The 15,379-nt window shown below is 42.7% G+C and overlaps 1 long non-coding RNA gene across 4 annotated transcripts in view; it reads left to right on the top strand.

Annotated features, from left to right (window-relative positions):
- The window catches only part of LOC134928029 (uncharacterized), a 495,002-nt gene that overhangs the window by 129,698 nt on the left and 349,925 nt on the right, over nt 1-15,379 (top strand). Inside the window, exon 3 of one of the 4 annotated variants that reach the window (XR_010177815.1) lies at nt 2,462-2,625. The exons of the other annotated variants lie outside the window; for them this stretch is intronic. This is a non-coding gene — a long non-coding RNA (uncharacterized LOC134928029). The remainder of the gene's footprint in view (nt 1-2,461; nt 2,626-15,379) is intronic. 4 annotated transcript variants of the gene reach the window in all.

Below are 15,379 nucleotides of genomic sequence, written 5' to 3' on the forward strand. Positions count from 1 at the left end.
TTGAGTAGACACATGCACATTTGTGGCTTGCTGGAGGTCATTTTGCAGGGCTCTGGCAGTGCTCCTCCTGTTCCTCCTTGCACAAAGGCGGAGGTAGCGGTCCTGCTGCTGGGTTGTTGCCCTCCTACGGCCTCCTCCACGTCTCCTGATGTACTGGCCTGTCTCCTGATAGCGCCTCCATGCTCTGGATACTACGCTGACAGACACAGCAAACCTACTTGCCACAGCTCGCATTGATGTGCCATCCTGGATGAGCTGCACTACCTGAGCCACTTGTGTGGGTTGTAGGGAGGTCATACAGACACGTGGAGGCCACACACACTACTGAGCCTCATTTTGACTTGTTTTAAGGACATTACATCAAAGTTGGATCAGCCTGTAGTGTGTTTTTCCACTTTAATTTTGAGTGTGGCTCCAAATCCAGACCTCCATGGGTTAATAAATTTGATTTCCATTGATAATTTTTGTGTGATTTTGTCGTCAGCACATTCAACTATGTAAAGAACAATGTATTTAATAAGAATATTTCATTCATTCAGATCTAGGATGTGTTGTTTATTTGTTCCCTTTATTTTTTTAAGCAGTGTATATATATATATATATATATATATATATACTGTTATATAGATTTATATAGACATACAGTGCATGTATGCTCTCATGAGATTGTTTTTTGGTATTGTTGAGGTGGAGTTATACGGTAGGGGATGTCGTTATGTGACCGGCGGTCCTCCAGAATCACACCCGCTGAGAATCCCGACGGCCGGCATACCGACCAGCAGGGATTATTCCCACTCGTGGGTGTCCACAACACCCATAGAGTGGGAATAGAACACGTGGTGAACGCAGGTCACCACCGAGCCTGTAGCATGGCAAGCGCGCAAGAGGCTAACTACGCTCATCCCCCAAGCTGGCATTCTGCAGCCCGGAACCCGGCGTCGGGATGCTGACCGCTGGGAACCCGGCCGCCGACAGCCCGATACACACCAATACGGTACTACTTATATTTGAAATCCTCTCAAGTTGAGAAATATTTACCAAGACTTATAACATAATGGAATACAGTTGACGTCCCACATATGACCAGGAAGTGGGTATATAGAGCACTTACATTAAAGCTTTATATTTATAGTATAATGTATTTTGTTACTATATTATATTATTATTATCCTTTATTTATATGATTCCACAAGGGATCTGCAGCACCCAATTACAGAGTACATAAATGAAAAATCAAAACAGGACAGTAGTGAATTACAGTTGAAGACAATATAGGAATGTACAGGTTAAATAAACAATGACATAACTTTCAGGGTGACAGAAAACTATGGGATTAGGTGACGTCGAGAATGGTCTAAGTAAGAGAAGGGTAAGCACATGAGGGTTGAGGGCCCTGCTCATGAGAGCTTACTTTCTAAAGAGGAGGGGTAGACAGACAGGGGTGACACAGATGGGGTACATAGAGAGCGTGGAACAGAAGAGTGTTAGGATGAGATTAGGCTGGGTTTGGTGAAGAAGTAGGTCTTGAGATCCTGTTTGAAGTTTTATAGGGAGGTGGAGAGTCTGACGGGTAGAGGTAGGGAATTCCAGAGCACGTGAGAAATCTTGAAGGTAGGAGTGGGAGGAAGTAATCAGTCAGCAGGAGAGACGGCATGTATTAGTAGAGCGAAGGGGACGGGTGGGAATGTAAAGGGAGATGAGGTCAGAGATGTAAATGGGAGAGGAGTGGGTGAGGGCTTTGTAAGTGAGTGTGAGACGTTTGAATTGGATTCTGAAAGGGAAGGGAAGCCTCTGAAGGGCTTGTAAGAGAGGGGAGGTGAACCTAGTGCATTTGGTGAGAATAGATTGGAGTGGAGAGAGGTAATTGTCAGGGATGCCAGTTAGGAGGAGATTGCAGTAGTCCAGTCTGGAAATGACCAGTGAGTGGATAATGGTCTTAGTGGCATCATGGTGAGAAAGGGTCTAATCCTGGAAATATTTTTGAGATAAACCGGCAGATTTGTGAGAGTTGCTGAATGTGTGGTTTGAAGGAGAGAGTGGAGTCAAGGATTACTCCAAGACAGTGCACTTTGGGGCTAGAGGAGAAAGTTGTGCCATCAATAGATTATGAGATTGTGGGATATTTAGGGTCAGACTGGCCCACAGAAGGACAGGGGAAATCTTTGGTGGTCCCCATCCCTCTTTCTAGGTTACATGGTGGATCAGGACTATGAATGAACATGGGTGCTTGTTATGTTTCCATGTAAATTATACCAAAATCCACCCATCTACAAATCAAAATGAGTACTTTAACAGATTTTAAGTTTTATTGTATGGAAAAATACAGTAAGAATACAACATATTGCAAAATAAGAATGTAGTTGTTCAACGCAGCTGCCCAAAAGTCTATTTTGCAGGTGTGGATACATTCTGAGCCCCCTACCATATCTCTTTTTTAATCAAAACTATTTTATCCCGTCAGAATGTCGTGGGTGGAGGTTGCGCAATAAAAGGAGGCTAAAACCCAAAAATGATTTGAAATGCGGGAGATCTTTCTTATGACCCTCTCCACAGTCAAACAGACGTCTTGGTTCCTCCTACGCATGGTTGAGGACAATCCTCCAAACCCAGTGTGGTCATGGGGGCGTGAGTAGACTTTCATTGTAATTTTTAATTTGATTGCTTTGTTATTTCTGTGGGCCTATCAACACCTGCACAACCGACTGTCCACAATGTAACCTTTGTCCAACAAGTCTCTTGTTGGCCTTCTTAAATATGTACATGCACTAACTACACTGTACTTTATCCGTTGTTTAATATTTCATTATTTGCTTCAATAAAATATATTTTATATATATATATATATATATATATATATATATATATATAAAAGTAACCAACATTTATGTGATCTCATTGGTAATAATTTAGACAATAGAAACTTTGTAATTTCACAGTGGCCTAATTTGGGCTTTAGGGGGTCATTCCAAGGTGACTGTAGCTGTGCTAAATTTAGCACAGCTACGATCATTCACACTGACATGCGGGGGGACACCCAGCACAGGGCCATTCCGCCCCGCATGTCAGTGCCGGACCGCCCCCCCCCCCCCCCGCGCAGAAGTGCAAAGGCATCGCACAGCGCGGAGATGCCTTTGCACTTTAAGAGTAGCTCCCGACCAGTGCAGCTTTAGTGTGCTGGCCGGGAGCTGCTCATCGATCCCCGGCCCGCAGCGGCTGCATGTGACGTCATGCAGCCGCTGCGGCCTGCCCCCCGTTCGGTCCGGCCACGCCTGCGTTGGCCGTATTGCGCCTACGACACGGCGGCCAAATGCCAGCGTTCTGTCCCTTTGCCCAGCGACTGCCTCTACCTGTCAATCAGGCAGAGGCGATCGCAGCGGCTCGACGGCCTTCGGCCATCTGGCGGCGCTGGCGCATGCGCAGTTCTGACCCGATTGCACCGCTGTGACAAACTGCAGCATGCGATCGGGTCAGGATGACCCCCATAGTAGACCTAATATACAGTAGTTCTCATTGAGGTTTAGACACTTCGCTGGTGAGTATGAGGTCCCCTATCAGACATGCAGTGCATTAATGTGGTATATATAGACAGGCTCATCATCACGTGCTTTATTATTATTATTATTATTATTATTTTTATAATACAAATGTTACATTGCACTTCTATCCTAGGACTATGGTAGATGCAGACCCTGGCATCAGTGCACCTACAAAACAGGGGCAATACGTTGAGACCCAGTCCTGCCACAAACGGACACAGCATGTAAATCATGGTGTGTCTGGGCCTCTGGGGGCACTTTGAGTGATCTTGCAGAAAGAGGCCTGTACATGGCCAGCGCTGATCCTATGCATGCGCAGATCTCTCACCATTGGTGTTGGAGACAAACAATTTGGATTACGCACAACAATGAATCAGGTCCTATGTCCTCTCTAATGGATAGCCAAGACTCTGTGGTGGTGGATCACATTCCCTCTGGTGGCTGGCCACACCCCTTAATCATGGGCCTCTACCACTGCATTCCACTCCTCGGCCCTTCATGCCCCAGGATGACACTGACTATATTTATGAGTATTTTATATATATGCAACACTGTATTACAAATGTGATTTGGCATTTGATAAAAAGTAGAGATGGAATGGCTGCTATTAAAAACTTGTATATGCCCAGTGATCGTCTCATAAAGTATCTGGATGATAGATCAACAGTGTCTAGATTGACAGTCAATACGTCAACACCATATGGTCGACCTGTATTAGGTTGACAGGTGCCAAAGGTTGAAAGATGAAAGGTCAAACAGTGCTCAAGGTTGACAGGTACAAAAGGTTGACTTGTTCAAGAAGTCAACATGAAAATGGGTGACACACAAATGGTCGACACTTATTTATTTTATTTACTATCCTCATAGACTATGACTGGGAACAGAGTAACCTGTGGCGAGTGCCGTGGTAATGGAGCGAACCACCTTGCCTAAAGCATGGTGGGGTAAGTGAGCCCGTGAGGGAACACGTTTTGACTGATGGTGATGACCTATTATACAAGAGTTGACAAAAAAAACTGGTAAAATCATGCCGGCCATTTGTGTGTCGACCATTGCCATCTCGACTTTTCGGCTCAGTCATCCTTTTGTACCTGTCTACCTTAATCACTGTCAACCTTTTATCTGTCTTCCTTTTGTACCTGTCAACTTTTTGTACCCCCAACCTATTCCATGTCGACCATGTGGGGTCAACATATTGACTGCTGACCTAAACACTGTAGATCTTCTATACCACAGCCGTTTCATATTGTACTATACAGCTTGCTTTGGGAAATCCCTTGCCTATGAGGTCTGGTGCTTGGATCTAGTGTTTTGGAACTATATAGTGACATCTGCATACATAATATATATATAAAGTAAATTGTAGGGAAAAAAATACCCATGGGCAGTTATTAATTCTCTGACTTAAGTATGACTGTTGATGTTTTAAATAAATGATATTATTAAATATAGCATATACACACTGTTAATTTTAGGATTCTGTTTGGTGATAACAAGGGATTGAAGTATTTATGAATTCATTTCAAATTGTAGCAATGCTAAGACTCCGTTTTATTAAAGTGTAATTCCATTGTGTTCTGCAGAACATTTTGCCTCCACTGAACTTGCTGACACAGCTTTTATGCAATACAAATGGGTTATGTACCTTTTTAAATGTGCTTAAGTCTAGACAAATTTATGTCTTACACAAAGGTTAATCCAGGAAATTATTGTATATTAATAACTGCTTAATGCTGGCATGGCAACAGGATTTTTAAACACAGTAACCCATATTTACCAAGCGGCACTATGCAATCAAGCACATTTTGTAGCATTAGTAGGACTGGAAATATAGCCAAGGATAATGTATTTATTGTGTACAGGCCAGTGAAGTAGTTTCTGTATTGCTTTTATAGCCTTTTCTCACTACATCCATTATATTCTTGTATTATATTTTATGTGATATTAAATCTTTTAGTTTTGGTTATAGTTATTTGCTGAAGTCCTTGAGATGTGAAAATAAGAACCTGCAGGCAGAGTGTGTGTACGTTGTATTACTGTTGAATCCATGCTTGCATAGTCATGTTTTATACCATCATGTTGTGGTTTTGCAGACCAGCTTGATTTTGCATGGATCCATTGACTGTCTAGAATGTCACCTATATAAATGTCACAGAACTATCGCTGTTGATATTCAAGGACATCTTCATATATTTTATGCTGAAGATAATTGTAGAGTTATAACACTGAAAGTTTATATAGTCACACAGGAAATGATGGGAAGCAGACTATAGATTTTGAAATAACAGGATGAAATGACTGTCTGGCATGTAGACAAAGCTATGAAACAGCTTGGGGTCCAACAGGGGTCATAAATACACAGTGCATTTTATACTATTTTCACAGCCAAAGTCTCTGCTTTGCACAGAACACAAAGAAGTAATTATAATCTCCAATGCAACAGAGAAAGAGGGAAAGAAATTATCCAAGATATTCCTCTAGATAATCCTCCAGACGATATTAAACAGCTAGAGTCTGTTGCTTTTTTTTTTTTTTTATTAGACGCAACCTACTGTAGATTAATTTATGTGCTGAAGTACATACATTATAGAGCACAATTCCATGTGGTACTTCTGAAATGTGATTTAAGAAGCCTTTTAATACATAATGACCCTAAGAACTGTATGCCTCTGTCTGCCTTTCTGTGGAGCATCAAGTACGTCTGCAACATAGATTTCTAAGGTACATTAAGCCTTTTTTTTATTTATAAACCATAATTTGCATCACTATATATTTTCATTATTATTTGTTTTGTTTATATGAAGACACAAAACATTAACCTACTCATGCTCACCAACTCTGTTTCTCCTCCCCGGGAGAAGTCTGGAGAGGATATGCAGCTGACCACTTCGGAGACAGGGCCAAGCTCTCGTCATCATTAGGCTCCACCCCTGTTTCTGTAAAATGCAGTGAAATGCGGGTCTGTGGGGAGGGGCTAATATGTCCTAATTGTCATCATTCAGCCCCACCCCTTCCTACAGATCCACATTTCCCAGCATTATCTTCCCATCCTGCCCACTTCACTATGAAGTGGGCGGGATGTAGGGTATCCACCCACTCTTGCTGGGTTCTGGGGCACTAACTGAAAATATTGGGAGTCTCCTGCACCTTCTTGGAGAGTAGATAAGTATGCACTCTCTTGTAGACGCTTTACCCACTAATGTGATGCACACAGACAAACTGAGAACCTTAAATAAGAGCAATTCCTATATAATGTACATTTATATCTACTTTGAAAATTTTATATGCACACACTAGTACATCATTCTAAAGGTCATAATTGCCTACTCTCCTGGAACATGTGGAAGACTCCTGTATTATTGGGAAGTCTCATGGACTCCCAGGAGATCAGGTTGCTCTTCTGCATCTCACCTACTTTCAAGAAAAATGGGTAGGGGTGTGATGGAATTGAAACGCTTCAGTGAAATGCATCATCACCACCCCCTCTCCTCTGTGCAATGTCATGGTATGCGGCATTGCAAGGTGGGGAAGGATGTGTGTGGCATGATGTCCTGATTCTCCATGTTCCCCCACAGTGGTCAAAAAGTAGGTAGGTATGCTATAGTTGCCCTTGTTTCAGTTTTACGTGGACTTCCTATGTGTTTCATCTTTATACATCTCTTTCAGTGACCTTATGTTGCAATGAGGCTCTAACAATTAGAAACAATAGGGAAAATATCTCCTGGAGCCACAGTTATTAAGCCTAAACATATTAACAACTTCAAGAGGTCTCAGCTGCCAACCTCCTCTCCCAACAACCAGAATATCACACTGGCACTTGTAGAAAAATATAAATAATGTGTTTTACTAAATCAAAAAGGTATGTAGAAATACAATGGCAAATGATCTCCAGTACAAATACTAATAACAGAAAACATAAATAGCTAAATAAATAAGATAAAACTGTGTATGATAAATAGATATCGTTGGATCTCAAAAGTGGTATGTTGTACAGGTCATTGTTAATGGGAACGGTGAACCTATGGATTGTTTATTACTCCTGCTGAGCCATCACTACAGCTTATACCTCCCATAAAGACACCTTACCAAATGTCCCAGTTTAGGCCTGGCAGTCCCGATTTGAGCATACTGCAGCATCTCAGCTGTTCCCTGCTGCTCCACATAGCAGTGCAGAATTGAATAGGGTGCAGATGCACATGGCATTGCAATGGTCATAGTAAGGGAGGTGGTTAAGGGGCTGGGTAAAACTTTACAAATTGTAAACGCCCTGCCTGCCCCCTCATTACAACATGAATTTTTCATGTTTTCTGATTTGACTTGGTGTGAAGTTGGGATGTATGGGGTTAATTTGTGACCGAAAATCATTACTTTAAATACAAAATAAAAGACTTGTGTCCCAGTGGAAGCATTTAGTATAACATAACACAATTAAAGACTAATTTTAAAGGATTTCACAGATAGATAAACTTTTATTGAAAAATAAAGGAAAATGAACAATATTGTTGACATAGTAAGGCATTTACAATAGTTTTCTATTTAATTTCTAGATTTTCCTAGTATATATGTGGAAACAAAGAAGAAAGACCAAGGACCTTGTCTAGGCCTATATAAATCTTTGTTGTGATGCAGATATTAGCTATTCTTAATATTTATATTAAAGCCTACTCATAAAGCAATGGAAGATCCGTAATTATAACGGTGTCTTTTTTCCCACTGAGATATGACCTTGATGCAGCTTAAATTTTGATTGCTGTGAACAATGTACTATGGAATAGCATTTCTGCATTGTAAGCTATGTTGGGGTTTAATGCCCTGACATTAAAATGGAAGCAAACATGGAAATAATAGATGAATCTCAGGTTGTCTACAGGATCAAGCTGTTTCTATGACAACGTGGCGTCTGTGAGATGCCTCTTATTTCTCCCTCTTGTGTGGTGAATAGGAAATTCACCCAACGTCCCTTCTCGCTCTCTTCCACCTTCTTTAGCTTTGTGACAAAATGATATGATTTGCAATAAATCTAATTTATAGTTTTCATTTTACATACATATACAAATGACCAGGTAACTTAAAATGCATTAATCCAACACAAAAAATAAGTAGTAGTTTACTTACCTCTTTGGGATACTTAAATAACTAAAAAATACACGTTAAATAAAAATGCTTTTTTTTGCAGTTGTGCTCCTTGACCAAGCACAAAAATGTATAGTCTGCCAGAAAAATGGGCAATTATCTCTTTACATCTGAAAATCCTATACTAGATGGAGCATGCATGGTGTGTTGTAAACATGTTTGTAAGACATGATCATTTATATGACTCGCTGCCTTGACACCTCAAGTTTTATTTAAACAAAAAGATTTCTAATACTGAAAATTAAATTCTTGTATTACCATGGTTCAAAGGGAAATCATGTATTTGTAACCTATATTACCCAATCAAAAATTTACTTTTTTGCAAGTCAGTGAAGTGAGAACAATGAAAGCTGATTTCCTATTGGTTTATAGGATCAGAGGCATCTTAATATTTATATTAAAGCCTACTCATAAAGAAATGGAAGATCCGTAATTATAACGGTGTCTTTTTATTCCCACTGAGATATGACCTTGATTCAGAGCCATGGAACACGGAACAGGCTCATATCACGGTGCTCCCCTCTTACACACAGCTTGAATAAATTATCCCCCTTTTAAACCATTCCCTCAACAATCCATCAATCGCCCCCCACCCCCACCCGCCCAGAGAATCCATTAACCTATTCCTCTCCATTCCATTGTCATTTCACCCTTACAGCACCCATTAACACTTTTAGCCAATCTATTAGCTCACATGAAGATCTTACAGCACAACACCTTTCAACCATAGGTGTTTCTATAATGGGTGCAGTGTATGCTGTGCACACCCTACACCCATAATTAGTTGCTTACCTCTCCGGTGTTCTGTGTCGGCGCTGCTGATGCCAGAGAAATAATTTTGATAAAGGAGAAGTGCCCCTTTTTGTTATTCACAAATGTGCAGTAAAGATTCTCCAGTAACATGGTGGGCACCATGTTTCTGGAGACCTGCATACACAGAGTGTACGGCACTGCATAGAGGAGGGGGCCCACAGAGATGAGTCTGCACACAGGTACCCTCCTCTCTTAAGTCGATCCTGCCATCAACTATTCACGTACTGATACTCTCACTCAGCACCTAATGACTTTCTCCCGCCCAGCGCAGATTAACCCATTCATTTAATAATTTCACCCTCCCAGTGCCCATGAACACATTCACGCACCCTGATTCCCCCCAAATACTCACACACAGAAATACTCCTCACCAGGAAGAAGTCCTTTGGCGGCAGCTCCCCGGTACCTGTAGTCTGGAGGGTGCGGAGCTTCTTGTATGATTGGCATGCTGGGACTCCAAGGGACTGGGTAGGAGCAGAGGACTTGAGGAGAGGGAAGGGGTGGCCACCACATTGCCTAAATGTTCCATGTACAATTGTACATTACTACAATTGATTGCTTCAGTATTTTATTTTGGTGAATAACTTATGTTAATACTTTGTGGAGAATATAATTTTATACAGTTATTTGGGAAAAATATTTTGTATTCATTTTACTGATGCACCTGGATATGATAAAAAAAAAAAAAATGAAAGAAATCGAATGATCATGTTAAAATGACTAGTGAAGTATAATGGGTCAGAGGTAGGCAATTTGTGGCACTGCATTTGCTATGGAACTACATGTTCCAGCATGCCCTGCCACAATTTTAGCATTCCCTAACAGCAAAACTGTGGCAGGCATGATGAGATGTGTAGTTCCACAGCAGCTGGAATGGCAAAGGCTGCCTAACCTTGTAGTGATTTGCAGGGGTGCCAACAGCTTTGCCAGGCCTAGGTAATGAGAGGGTGCTTGGCCAAAGAGGGGAAGGTTGGCTAGACTGCTCCATTGAAAATAGGAAAAAAATGTAGTATATGTGTGGCTGCGAATCAGTCCCGCAATGCACCAGGGGAGGCATGGCTACCAGTGTCAAGGCCGATGGGCGGTAGCGGTGGGGCCATGGGGTGGCAGTGGTTGGCAGTGTACGGGCGCGATTGCTCATCATGCAGGGAAAGAGGACTGGCCACTACTGCAGCTGCCTCTCTCCCCAGTACACACAAGCATGTACTGGGCAGGGACAGAGATTGCTGCAGCAGCAGTGAGTCCTCTCTCCCAACCCGACATGCGGCTGTCATCAACAGGGAAAGAGGAGGGCAGCAGGACCTGGGACACCTCCAGGCCCCTCCAATGGGCCTGGGTAAACAGTACATGCCCCCTACCCCCCGCCCCTCATTGCCACTGGTGGGTAGTGAAGTAGCTAATGAGTACAGTAAAAGTCAGGGCCGGTCTGACCTTTATTTTATTTTAGTAAGCAAATTTAGACTTTTGTACCCCTTGATGGGATAACATTTTTAAAAGGGGTGTGGTCTCACAAGGAAGGAGTGTGGCAACACAATATTACCCCCAAGGGTACAGGGAGATAGTGGTTGACAGGGTAGGCAATGGTGACGGAGATAGTGGGTGATTGGGGAGGTTGGGTGACAGGGAGATAGTTGGTGACTAAGGAAGCTGGGGTGACATGACGATAGTGGGTGACTGGGGATGTTGGGGTGACAGGGAGATTGTGTCAGGAAGCTCTGTCCCTGTGCTTTCCCTCCCTGGCTCCCAAGTGCACACTAACACACACACCCCACTGACCCTCATGCGGTCAGTGGGGTGTGTAACCCGGCCGGCGGTAGGAGATGGCGCCCTTCCAGGCCTGGCACCTTACGTGAATGCGTACTTCACCTAATAGGTTGACCATCCATGATTGTTATTATACATAGAAGACCTGCTCTGCCTCCTGAGTCCTCACACTGCTGCTCACTGAGACCTGACACTGCTGCCCCCTGAGACCTGACACTACTGGCCCCTGAGCACTGGCGTTTCTATAATGGGTGCAGTGCGTGCGGTGTACACGGGCCCCTGAGTCCAAAGGGGGCCCCTACCTCACATTCTGCACCCATTTTTAAAATACTCACCTCTCCGGAGTCCAGCGCCAGCATCCGCAGCGCTGTGAAAACACAGTGAAAATGGCTCAGCGGCCATTTTCACTGAGTTTTGCGCATGCACAGTAGAGAAATCTCAGGGAAAATGGCCGCCATGCCATTTTCCCAGAGATCTGCGCTCCGGGCAGAGAGGAGGGGGCCCGAACAGAGTAGGCTGAACACGGGCCTCCTCCTCTCTTAAAGCGCCCCTACCCCTGATACATGGCATTGCTGCCCCCTGAGACCTGACACTACTGGCCCCTGAGACCAGGCATTGCTTCCCCCTGAGACCTGACACTGCTGCCCACTGGGACCTGGCACTGTAATATGATATGAAGTACTTAAAGTTGGTGAGAAAGTCTCAGTACCTGTGCACAGAGTGACAGCTCCAGGCAGCAGCAGCAAGAGAGTCCAGGGCAGAAGATACAGAAGCACAGAGGTCAGTATGGTGCCCACGCATCTGCAAACTCTCACCTTGCCTGGATGGCTGGCTGGCTGGCTGGCTGGGGATGGTACTCCCCTCCACAGGTGAGATGTTTGAGCTGAGGCACAGGATGCAGCAGCAGTGGGGGCTCCTGTGCACTTTCCAAACTCTGATCACTGCCACTCACTCCGCCTCCTCCTGCTGCCTGCTGTCACTTACAACTATCCCAGTCACATAGGGAATGGCCTGTCACTCATCATCACACAGTCCCCCTCACTAACTGGCGCTCCTCACGATTGTCTCTGGCAGGAGCCGCCGGAGCCAGTATGCAGCATGGGCTTCCATGCAGGCTGGGGGCTTGGACCAGGCTTCTGGTGCCCACCTCACTGTGGCGCCTTACTCATCCCCATACTCTGTGTAACGGGTGGGCCAGCCCTGGTCAAAGGAATACTTCCTTCTGTCCCAATTTTGGTGGGACAGTCCTATTTTTTGGGCACAGTGTCCCACAGTGGAGGGGGGAGGGATTTGGGATGTCCCCCCTTACTTGCTGCTCTTCTTAGCAGAGGTGCAGTGAATAGATACTGTGTGCACAGCATCTATTCACCGGGACTGCGGGCATGGCCAGCAGCTCACACAGTGCAGGACATGTCCCACAAGAAGTTCTGCGATCATGAGCCACATCTCCTAGTTGCAATCTTATGCTTTAGGCATGCATGGCTGTCCCTCATCCAGCCCAGGTAGAGTTGGGATGTATGCAAAGGCGTAGCTACAGTAGTTATAGGGGGTGCGGCTGCTAATGGGCCCGGGCCCTCCCCATGTGCTTAGTTGCGCTGCCCTTGCTGGGAGGGAACGGGGGGGGGGGGGGGGTCGAGTAAGTGAGGGTGTGTGTGTGTTCTACACAGTCACATACACACTTACTACACCTTTACTCACTCACACACGACTCGAGCAGGAGCCACTCACATGCAAGTGCTCGCCATGTGCACGGAATGTGTGGTGGTGGTGTGAATTTTGATATGGGGCCAACATAAATTTAGCTACACCCCTGAGTACAGTGTTAGGTTTAGCAAAAAATAAAGTAGATGGGTGTATATAGGTATCAGGTGTTTTGACAAGTAGAGGAAATCTTTTCAATCTTTGTCAAGCCTCCTGGGAGAGGAGGCACAACACAGAGATTATGGGGTGGGATGAGAAAATATACCTTTACTCAATACATTGTTATGAAATTCTACCTAACTAGCCATTAAAAGATAGTAAAAACTAAAGCAATCACATTTTAAGATGACAATTCTTTTTATTCGAAAAGTATAATTGTTTTGAAGAAATGAAAATGCAATGTATGGCAATATATTATAGTTTAAAAATGTTCACGTCAGATATCTAATGCATTAACAGTGTAATAAATGGGTGGTCTTCAGTATGCCGAATGTCGGGATCCCGGCGCACAGTATAACGGTGCTGGAATTCCGACACCTGGCATACCGACATATATTCTCCCTCGTGGGGGTCCACGACCCCCCTGGAGGGAGAATAAAATAGCGTGGCGCGCCACTGTGCCCGCAAGGGGCTCATTTGTGCTCACCACACTGTCGGTATGCCGGCGGTCGGGCTCCCGGTGCCGGTATGCTGGTCGCCGGGAGCACGGCCGCCGGCATACCATACTACACCCGTAATAAATATGTTAAATAAATTAGCATTTAAACTATGTGAAAAGTGCCATATTCTCAGAATTTTCAAGACAATTGCCTTGATACATTTACCCCATTGTGAGTGCCAATTTGTTTTTTCCAGATACAAATTAGGTTGTTTTTCAGCATTACAGTTTACTTTCATTTTTGAGAAATGTATTTAAAATTTGTATTTATATTGATTGTATAGTTAATTTTATAGCGCACACAAATTCTACAGTGCTTTAAACAGAATATTTTGGGGTCTATCCATGAAGCAGTGAAAAGAGTGGAGGGAGAAGTGAGAGAGTGCAAATGTTGCCCATGGCAACCAATTAGAGTTGAGGTAACATTACTAAAATGCATTCTTTAAACTTATACGTAGCAGCTGACTGGTTGCCATGGGCAGCTTCTCCACTGGCTCACTTCTCCACACTTTTCACTGCTTCATGAATAGACCCCTACATTTTCATCAGTCTCTACCCCAGTGGAGCTTACAATCTATATTACCTACTGTACCACATGTACATTCTAGGCTTCATTTTTTTAAAATGAAGTACCCAGAGAAAACTCACTGGGAGAATATACAGACCCCACACATTGATTGGACTCAAACCCCAAAATTGCTGTTTGTCAGTAATGCAAACCACTATGCCAACCATGCTGTTTTAAAGTACAGCAATTAATTATATGAATTCTAATAACTGCCTCAATGCTTGCTGATATGTATTAAATTCCTACTTTTGTTTTTATAAATGTGCGCTGTTCAGCATTAAAGTCAATTAAATGGAGAATTTTACATAGACATAGATTATACAAAACAATGGTGCTGATCATTAGATACTGAAAGCCCCATTCATTTCAAAATCTTGATCATTAACGATCTATTTTGAGCTTAATGCATAATGTTGTCCTTGTCAGACTGAGAGTTCATATATATAGAAACAAAGTGAGATAATAAGGTCCAATCTCCATTGAAAATCCCATCTCTCATTACACAGACCTCCTTGTTTTCAGCTATATTTATGCACCATTCAGCTGAATAACTTCTTCCTAAATTACCCAGAACCTGTATCTATTACTTCAACATTAAGGGAAAACTAAGACACTGCACAGAATAAAAGTTCCAATGACTACAGATTTATACGGAAAACATGACTTTTGCAGAAAGACTCAATAGTTTAGACTTTAAATTATTTTAGAGCTTCATTTTGTGAGTGACTTACAGTACAATTTCAGTCTTCTGCAACTAAATAGAAATAAGAATTACTCATTTGTTTAATGAGACAAAAACTTAGCATAAAATAACATAAAAATAAACAAAATCAAGAAAATGTATGAAAATTGCAATGTATAATAATAATAATAATAATAATAATAATAATAATGATGATAATGATAATAATAATAATAATAATAATAATAAATAGTATAAAAAGGAGCAACTTTACTCATTTCAATATACTACAGAATTTTAATATTTTTCCATTTTAAGAATACAATAAAATATAGTTACAAAAATATGTAAGGTATCTTTAATGCCTAAAATGAGAGAATACAGTACTGCCACAAGTTATAAGGCTACTTATACATTTGGTCATAGGATGTATTATCTAGAATTCTTAGAATGCAGTGTTTTCCAAGTAAGCATGTTTTGTATAAAGTGTAATAAATGACATGTAAAGGTCATCCCTGTCTTCC

This window comes from Pseudophryne corroboree, chromosome 5 (assembly GCF_028390025.1).
Source record: "Pseudophryne corroboree isolate aPseCor3 chromosome 5, aPseCor3.hap2, whole genome shotgun sequence".
Lineage (NCBI taxonomy): Eukaryota > Metazoa > Chordata > Amphibia > Anura > Myobatrachidae > Pseudophryne > Pseudophryne corroboree.